This window comes from Oreochromis aureus, linkage group 3, assembly GCF_013358895.1.
Source record: "Oreochromis aureus strain Israel breed Guangdong linkage group 3, ZZ_aureus, whole genome shotgun sequence".
NCBI lineage: Eukaryota > Metazoa > Chordata > Actinopteri > Cichliformes > Cichlidae > Oreochromis > Oreochromis aureus.
Genome location: NC_052944.1, coordinates 116,114,658 through 116,125,251, shown reverse-complemented (window position 1 = coordinate 116,125,251; position 10,594 = coordinate 116,114,658).

The window sequence follows — 10,594 nt, the reverse complement described above, 5'->3', positions numbered from 1 at the left end:
CTACACTACACACTAACTACACACTAACTACACAAGATTTGCGCTAAACTTCGCAAATCTCTCACATCTCAGAACACCGCCGTCACTCCTAAAACTTCCCCCCGTTTCTTAACAACTAGATGCCACGTTGCCATGTCAATTTTTGATTGGTCGACATGGTACTTTTTTCAACCAATAGGAAAGGGTGGGGGGTTTTTTTGGTTTTGTTTTTGCTCACAGGCTTTCCAGCGTTTTCCTTATAAAACGCCGTTTTTACTGTTTCTTCCCGCAGTAAATATAAACAACGATAGTATTCAGGAAGAAAATCAAACATTGCAGATATTTTTATCATAATTTTGGTTTTACCTGGCCTATCAACACAAAATCAAAACTGGTATAAAGTCCACACTTTTTCTGTCAATTGTTCCGTCTGTCCTGCTCACATCTCCAATGGTTGTACACGTTGTCATTAACGTGGCTTCACTCCACATCAGCCACGCCGCTTTGCTAGCTAAAACACCGGTGTCGGCACATAAGGACGCTGTCATAGCCTGTCAACCACGTTGATTAGCTGCGTATATACGAATGTGAATCGCATTATTGGCTGGACTGTGGGATAAGGTGGCATCGTTCTAATCCCATACAGGAGTAGCCAGTCACTTACTGACTAACACTGCAAAACAGAGTTGTTGAAGTTTTAATTTTAATTTCAATTCAGGTTAGTTTTTTTTTTTTCTTGTGCGCAACGCAGATTTTCTGTGCACAGAGACCGTGCCAGCAGTGCGCAATTGCACTCGTGCGCAGCTTAGAGGGAACATTGCTCACCAGCCACGGGCTCTCCTCGTCCATTTAACAACAAAAACACAGCAACACGCGCTGTATTTAAGGTAGGAACACTTGAAAACTGTCACAAGGTTTTGCAAACTGCTGTTACAGTTAATTTCGTTCAGTCAGTTTGTTTGGTTCCTATTCTTAAGTAACACTTAATACACATGTGGTTAGCTTGCTGGTCTAATTTAAGTTAGCATGGGCATACTGTTCACTGATGGAGTGAAAATTGTCCTGATATTGTCAGTGTGTTATCATAAACATGTCCTAATTTGTCATGAAAAGAAGAGCAGCACCCTAGACCCTCAGGTGAAAATACAGATAATAGATAAGCAATGTAAGAAAATAAGTATAATGTGTATAATAAATGATTTTACTGTCACTTTCCTGGGTCTGTTGACCCAGCATTTTAAGTTTTAGTTTGTTTGGATGTCGATGTTTATTTTTAAGTTCTTTAGGTTAGCTAAGTTCATTTGTTTATTAGATTACCCTTGTGATGTCTGTTTTATTGTGAAAGTCCTTGTCCTATATGCAGTTTGTCTAGTTTTGTTTCCCCTTCTCTTGTTAGGTCTGATTTGTCCCAGCTGTTCCTCATCCTCTCATTATCTCTCTGTGTACTTACAGTTGCTTGGAAAAGTATTCGTCCCCCTTTTCAAAATTTTGTCACATTACTGCCACAAACATGAATCAATTTTAATGGAATCCAATTGCAGCAAAAGGTGGTTCTACAAAGTATTGACTCAGGGGGCTGAATAATTACACACACCCCACTTTTCAGTTATTTATTTGTAAAAAATGTTTGGAATCATGTATGATTTTCGCTCCACTTCTCACATGTACACCACTTTGTATTGGTCTTTCACGTGGAATTCCAATAAAATTGATTCATGTTTGTGGCTGTAATGTGACAAAATGTGGAAAAGTTCAAGGGGGGCGAATACTTTTGCAAGCCACTGTAAGTCCTGTCCTCCTTTGTTCAGTGTCAGGTCATCTGTTGTCTTTGTTGCCACATTTCCATGTTCCAGGTATCTTTGTATCCATGTCAGGTTTCATGGTTTGTTTGTTTTTTAATAAAAAATATTTTCCCCAGGTTAGGTTATTGTTTAGCTTCACCTCTGCCTTTTGTTTTGTAATCTTTTAATTGAATTAAATTCAATTTTATTTATATAGCGCCAAATCACAACAACAATCGCCTCAAAGTGCTTTATATTGTACAGTAGATCGTACAATAATAGATACAGAGAAAAACCCAACAATCATACGACCACCTATGAGCAAGCAGTTTGGCGACAGTGGGAAGGAAAAAGTCCCTTTTAACAGGAAGAAACCTCCGGCAGCACTAACACAAACTTGGAGTAATTAGGACCCTACACCACCGGGCAGAACTTGTTCCCTCTAAGCCTGAAGGAAAAAAGAAGGAACACACACATGTAAAGGAAGAACTCAAAACATGTGGTTATCCTAACTGGGCGTTCATAAAGTCAGCAAAGAGCCACAGAAAAGAAGATCAGACACCAGCGAGGGAGGATAAGAAAGACAGACGCAATAACATGGTCATCCCCTATGTAGCCGGTGTATCAGAGAAACTCAGGAGAGTTTTCTCCAAGCACGACATCCCAGTGTACTTCAGACCCAGCAACACACTCAGACACAAACTGGTTCACCCGAAAGACAAAACTCCTAAACACAGACTGAACAACGTGGTGTATGCTGTACAGTGCAGTGAGGAATGCCCAGACCTCTACATTGGAGAGACCAAACAGCCACTTCACAAGCGCATGGCACAACATAGAAGAGCCACCTCCACGGGACAAGACTCAGCAGTCCATCTGCATCTTAAGGATAAAGGTCACTCTTTGAGGATGCCAATGTTCACATATTGGACAGAGAGGACAGATGGTTTGAAAGAGGAGTGAAAGAGGCCATCTATGTCCACTGTGAGCGACCATCTTTGAACAGAGGCGGTGGTTTACGACACCAACTGTCTGCCATCTATAATCCAGTTTTGAGTTCCCTCCCCAGACGCCTTAACGCCCACTCACATCCTGGGCCATCTGACCTCAGGAAATCACATGATAGGGTGGGGCCAGGTTTCACAATGAGCTCACCCGAAACCCTGGCTGATTAGGTCCCACACCCGCTTTCACACCTTGGCTCATGTGATTAGAGGATCACCAGGGGTCCTTTGTCCCTCTTTGGGGATACTCCCACTGGGTTTAAATCTGGGACTCTCGGCCATTTGACCTTAGAACTGAAGAAGCTTCTCGGATGAGAGGTGAAACGTCTTCAAGCAACTTAAAGAAGTCCAGACGCTTTTCTTTGCAAACTCCTTTGACTACTGTCTACATTGGCTGTCTCTCACCCTTTACCCACCCCTGTTGCTTGTCATGTGTTTCTTTGGTGTATTAAGAGTTTTTTCATGTGCTATGTGCAGAGGTGTTTTTTTCTGTTCTCAAACTGATCTCCTGTTGGAGCTCAGTCTGGGGAGTTATTTTTTCTCCTTATCTTTCCTCATGTGGTGCATTTTCCATTGTTATACCTCTCTGACCTGTCTTCCCCATGTGATGTTTTTCTGTAATGTATGTATGGTTGGAGGGTAAGATGGCGCCGCCATTGCGTGCAATAGGTCGGCAGCCTTAACATGAAATTTCCCCTTGTGGGACTAATAAAGGTATATCAAATCAAATATCAAATCAAATCAAATTTTATAATCAATTTTAAAATCATGCTTTTTATTTGTTTTTGTTTTTAATGTCTCTGTAAAGCACTTTGAATCACCCTGTTGTTGAATTGTGCTATATTACAGTTTTTCTCGATTGCTTAAACACTATAACCAGGCCTCTAAACTAAAATTTCAAAACCATAAACGCCATTGGTCAAAAAGCTCACCCATTTCCCTGAACTATAAACACTATTCCCTGCTTTGACACATGACTCAAATTTGGTGAACTGGTACTGCAAAACTCTACACACAAATCCCTACATTTTACAGTGCTTACACCATGTAGTCATGTAGAAAGCACTAGCATGCAATAATGTTAACTTAGGTCAGCATAGCTTGAGCCCAATTAGCACACAATTAACCAGGTGGAAACACTAGGAGTCAAAATTTAGCACACACCAATCAGAACCTGCGATGGATAGATAAAAGGGCCAAAGTCAGCTCATGCAGGTTTGAAACAATGGATCCAAAGAGATGCAAAGGAAGAGGACGTGGTGGAGAAAGAGGACGTGGTGAAGGAGGAGGAGGAGGTGGAGAAAGAGGACGTGGTGAAAGAGGAGGACGTGGTGGAAGAGGAGGAGGAGGTGGAGAAAGAGGACGTGGTGAAAGAGGAGGAGGAGGTGGAGAAAGAGGACGTGGTGGAGAAAGAGGACGTGGTGAAGGAGGAGGAGGTGGAGAACGACGGCGACAAGGAAGGGGAAGAGCAAGGGCATGAAGACAGTCAGTCTCGGATGAAATTCGAGCCACTTTAGTTGACCATGTCCTTGTCCATGGGATGACTATGAGGGAGGCTGGGCAACGAGTACAACCAAATTTGAGTCGCTTCACTGTTGCCTCCATCATCAGAACCTTCAGGGAGGAAAACAGGTAGGTGTACTTGCAGTAAGACTGCTTTGTACAGTAACGTTTAAGTTACTGAATTTATGTGTCTTGAGTTTCAGTATGTTTCCATTATTTTCCTGTAAAATGAATGTGTGACAGTTACAGTAATGAGTGCTTCTATTTATGTAGGACACAGAGACGACCACCTGGTGGGGGCAGGTTAAGGCTTTTGTCGGAGGAGCAAGAGAGGAACTTGTAAACATGGTAATTGCAAATAATGTAATCCGCCTGCAAGAGATTCAAAGGAGAGTGATTGAGGATGATCATCTTTTTCGAGGCATAAATGCCATCAGCCTCTCCACAATTGACCGCATCCTCCGAAAGAATCAATTCGGATGAAACAGGCATACCGAGTCCCTTTCGAATCGAAACTCTGACAGAGTGAAAAACCAACGTGTGGAATATGTTCAGGTATGAGTTTTGATACTGTATAGGGTGTTGTGTACCATCACAGCATGGCAGTTTATGCTGCCATTTCAGCACTCTTGAACTTTGGTTCAGGGTACCGATTGACTCTACTGTGTTATGTGTTTTGCAGAGAATCTTTGAGATTGAAGGACGGCCTGTTCCCCATGAAATGATCTTTGTGGATGAGGCAGGTTTTAACCTGACCAAAAGAAGGAAAAGGGGAGGAACATAATTGGCCATCGGGCTATTGTAAATGTCCCTGGTCAGCGTGGGGGAATGTCACTATGTGCGCAGCCATCAGCCAACGAGGGGTACTCCACCGCCATGCCGCACTAGGACCCTATAACACTATGCTTCTCCTTGCTTTTCTTGATGGTTTAAGACAACATATGTTCCAGCTGGACTACAGGGAACCAGCACAGCCAGAGCAGCCTCACTACGTTGTTGTGTGGGATAACGTCAGCTTCCATCGCGCTGCTCTGGTTCGTGACTGGTTTACCAATAACCCAAGGTTTTCTAATATCTTTCTGCCTGCATACTCCCCTTTCTAAACCCGATAGAGGAGTTATTTTCGGCATGGCGGTGGAAAGTGTATGACCGAGAACCTTATGTCCGTGTTCACCTCCTTCAGGCCATGGAAGAGGCCTGCCTAGACATATCAGTAGATGCATGCCAGGGGTGGATCAGGCATGCAAGAGGATTTTACCCCGCTGCCTGGCTGGGGCCAATATAGCCTGTGATGTGGATGAGATTCTCTGGCCTGACCCAGACCAAAGACAAGATGCTGTGGTGGGATAATGTTTCTGGTGTGTGTTGTACTGTATAGTACATGAATGACAATGTGCCACTGTACATACATTGGTTGCGTCTTTTGTGTTTATCATGTGACAAGGGTTTTGAAGGGGAGAACCATAAGCAACCTAATTGTTTTGGAACTATTGTTTTGAATTAATTGTACCAGTGTGCAAAACTCTGTTGTAGTGTGTGTGTTTTTGAGGGCTTGTGTTTGATGTCTGAGGGCAAAGTTCGGTTTTTCAGCAGGAGTGAATAGTTTTGGGTGTAGAGCTTCATTTTGACCTGGAAATAGGATGTTTGGGGAATTGAGTGAGATGTTATGGATTTGTGTTTACTGTTGTGCGGATATGAGGCGTAGTTTCAAGAAATGTGTTTTAGCAATCGAGAAAAACTGTAACATTACCACAGTGAGATGACTTTAGTCTCATGAACAGCATTAGCTAATTATTATTTACTAACTAATCTTAAAATGACTGTTCAGTACAGAAATGAAGTCCGACTATCATGTTTTACAGTCCTGTGGTCTCAACTGATCAAAGTGATGTCATGACAAAAATGAATGAATAACAAAACATTCTTTCTCCTTCATTTCTGTCAAACAAAGCTGTATGAAACGTTTTCCGCGGTTAGTATCATGGTTGCTAGGCAACCTGAACAGCGCGACGAAGGCTAGACCGTCCCATTTCACAAGCCTCTCACTTCCGCACTTCCCGTACTTGTAGTACGCACCGTACGTAGTACGCGTAGTGTGCGTACTTCAAGCGTGCAGACCCTGAATTGGGACACAGCCACACTCTTGCGGTAAAGTCCCGCCTCCTTCCAGAATGCAGCTCACCTGTGTGTCCGTGTTTAGTGTCCAGGTGTGGAGTGGAGCTTGTTGTTGGTGTGTGTGAAGAAACTGTAAGTTTGCTTTGTTTCTATGGGCTCAGATTGTGGTCATAAATATTTTGTACTTGTAAATCAGTTTTGTATGTGTAAAAAGAATTTGTGTATGCGTAAAAAAGATTTGTGTGTGGACTTAAACCCTGCAAGTTACAAGTACAAATTTTGACCCTATTCCGTTCATCTGATTGGTCAATGTCATGTCAATCACAAATGTAACAATCCAATCAGAGAACAGATGGGTTTGGCTGTCGGAGGGGCGCTTTTTTGAACTGCAGGTCCTTGAAGGGTAATACAGTTTGAAGCTGGAGGATCTCTATATAAATATCCGATAGCAGCTAGGTCCCCTAACTTTCAGCAGCTGTTGAAAGGATAAAGTTGTGGTATGTCAGTGGTTAGAAATACCATCATTACTTTAGGTTTAGTTTAACACAAAGTCAGGGCTGACCCGGGACCATTGCTGTGAGTCACAGTGCGCAGCATAAAAGTCCTTTCACATCGGACACAGGATGTGCTGCTAATGCTAACAAAAAGCAAAGGATCCAGAATTTGTTGCGCTGGCTGCTGAGCTCTGTGGGTTTTTGCAGCAGCTCTAACTGTACTAGATGCACCTGCTCCTTGTCGTTTCTATCTCTGACTTTATGTCCTCTACAAGAGTTTCGGGTTTTTTGCTAGTTCTTCAAATGTGCAATAAAAACATGTATGCTAATCCATAACGAAGAAAGCTCTCCAAAACTACTGCATCATAAAATGTTGGCTCTGCTCCCACAGACTCTTCACTCCAAACAAAGAGAGGAGGTGTAACAGGTTTTACCTTTTTTAAATGGGAATCAGACTGACAGGATCAGGCGAAACCAAAGTTATTAGTAAATAGCACTCTGTAGTATCTGGCAGCAGTTTAAACTGTTGGTTAATCACTGAAACTATGAACTTTTCTCTGTTGAAAATAAATAAGATTAAAGTAAAGTATCTGTGAAGATGTTATTCAGTCTGTTTTTCAGTGTGAAACAGTAAAAATGACCAATTTACAATAAAAACATTTGCACCAAATTAAACCATTTTATTTCACTGTAGAGATATAATATGAACTGTACTGTAAGATTTAAAGAAATTAGTTTACTGCTGAACTGTATATAACCATCATCCTTATCATTGCATCAATTATCATTTCATCCAAGCATTTATTGAAGTTGTTGGCATTATGTTATAATTTGTATTACAGGGGTTATCATAATCAAATATTAACATGTTTATTATAGGTGCAGTTATAACTACTTTAAAATGATTGAGTTAAATATATATATATCATAACTCATATGCTGAGTATATTGTTACAGTAAAATAGTAGCTGAGCAAAGGCCTGAATGTATTCAGCTTCTTGTGGTATTTGAGTTTGCCTAGTTACAGGTGACAGAAGGATGTCCAGTCCATGGTGACCTCAAAGGCCTGAGATCATCACCATATTTGGAAAGAGGATGCCAGAAAGGGGAACTTCTGTGTCTGCACTTATCTCTTAGAATAGATCATTATCTCTAGAGGAGGCAAACAATGTTCTTAAGATGCAAATTATGTGCTTGTAAACGCAAGAAGGGGCGTTACAATACCCTGATGTTATAAAAGCAATCTAGAGTGTATTTTGGGTGGAGATGTACAACTGTTTTGCAGTTTACACCTCTCCACGCTGCGTGTATTCATTAAAAATCAATTGTTTGATCGACCTCTTTTGGACCATGATTGTTTTACTCTCGTCCTCAATTTCGGACCCTTAACATTTGGTGCATTGGCCGAGGGTTGAGGGGAGAGACAGTTGGAGATTGAGACTGAGAGGGTCCGAGGCGCTCGAACGGGCAGACACGACTCAGTGGTCGAAGTGAGTGGACATAAGCCGGCTTATTCAAAGGTAAGGCACTACCTGTTGAATTATTTCCAAAATGTGCCAGATTGGATATGAGAAATTAAAGTCTACTCACTGAAATTACTGATAAAGGTCTGTTTTGATTTTGGTGAAAATCTCATGAGAATTGAAGTTGAAGTACTGATAATGAAACGTTGAAAATAAGTAAAGAAAATAAGAGAAAATAAGTAAAGAGTAAAGAGAATAAGTGTATTTAAAGCAGTTGGACTGTTAAGTGAATTTAGAAGAATAGGTAATTGGTCATTTTAATTGGTGAGACGGTTGGACCGGCTTCGGTCATATACTTAATGTGAAGTTATGATGGTTGTTTTAAATTAAGGTAAATTTCTGTAGAACGGCAGTTAGACTGCTAAGAAGTGCATTGTTCGGAGGTGACGCTCTAAATTTACTGGCGACGGTCGTGAATTCCTTGGGAAGGGATAGTCCGATTGGCAATCGTGGGCAACTGAGGACGGCCCAAAATAGCTACTGATTGGATCAGTTTACCGTTTGGAACGGTATTTGCACTTTTTTGGGCGGTAAAGCTTGGAGCTTGGGCGTTGGACGCTTTTTAAATTGAGTTAGGGATCTTAGAGATTAGACCAGAGACAGGTTGGACCTGATACTGGGTAATTGATAATAAAAAACTTGGAGTTTGTCCCTTGGAGGGTTAATTTAAATTTGTCAAAATTCTGTAGGTTGTGCAATCTCAGGCCTAATACTGCAGTTGTAATTATAAAGACGTCTGTGTAAGATTCTGTGTGAGAGGAGTCTGTAAGTCAGGCTGGTATTATTTTTAGACTGTGTGTGTGTGTGAAAATGCAAATGAGGCAGCTGCGAGGTCCTTAGAGTTTTAGGAAGTTATAGAGACGGCTACACATTGCTGAACGCCTGTATTTAAGACGCTGGTTTTGTTTATTACAATATTGTAAGTAAAGTTTTTATTTCTTGCCATGACTGTATGACTGTTTGCTGGGTTTTGAGATAGGATACATAAACTGTTGATACTTAGGACCATTATTTGGGGTCTGAAAACTGAAATTGACTTTGAAATAATTTCATTAATACATATGTCTGTAAGTGATGTCTCTTTTGGTGTGTTCAAGTAAGATGTTTTAGGATTTTTAGATGGGTTTTGTTTCAGTGAGATATATACACAGTTACATTTGGTGTTTCTAATGTATTGTTGTTGACTTTGAGTGATACTTATAGGTGTAAGTTGCTTGATGTTTGTTGGGCTAAGGAGGGGCTTAGCACATTGTGAGTGGTTTTTCTTCCAGTTCCATAATATATAAGGAGTTATATTTGACAGACCGTTTAAATTTTGGCTTTATGTTAATATAGGTTGCAGCGGCCACAGAGGAAACACAGCAAAACATCTTAAGGGTTTAAAATAATAATAAATAAATGAATGAAGTTTCTTATGGGTTTTTGTGTGTGTTTTTAGGGATAGTTTTTTGTGGGTTTTTAGGGGGAGTGTGTGTTTGTGTGTGTCAAACGGGAGATAACATGAAAACAGAGGAATTGGAGACTAGAATGTCCTAGAAGGCAATAAAATGCAAATTAAGAAGCTGTGAACTGCTTAAACCACAGTTGGTTTCACAAGTACTGCTGCAAACATTGTTGAATGCGTGTGTTTAAGATGCCATTTATGTTTATTAGAGGGTTATAAATAAAGTTTTGAGTTGCTGTAGTGGATGTATAGTAATGACTGAATTTTGATAGATGTACATATCTTGAGCCATAAAGGCTGGTGTGTTTTATTTTTAGTTATGTGTGTGTGGTGAGAAGCTGGGAGGATGATGAGAGGTTTCAGTTCTTTTTCTTTTTTCTTTTTGACTTGCTCTTTCTGATTATGGAAGGCAGGTCCAAGATACTCGTATGAAAGCGTATTTTGAGTGATTTTAACCGTGTGAATGCTGTCAGTATTTGATTTGAATGTCTTTGCATGATTTGTCTGAGTGAGTGAAAAGGGGAGAAGTTTGAGAGAGAAAAGGCAGTGTGTGTGAGACGAGTCATGGCGTCTGAAAGAGGTTAGAACATTTAAAAGTGTGTATGAAATATATTTCTTTTGTGATGTAAAGTAGGATGTTTTAAAGTTTGAAAGTGCTTTTAATTCAAGAAATGCATGAGTGATGCTATGAGAGGTTGAGTTTATTGTTTCTGATTGAAAACACATAAGTATATACACTTGGTACACCCAC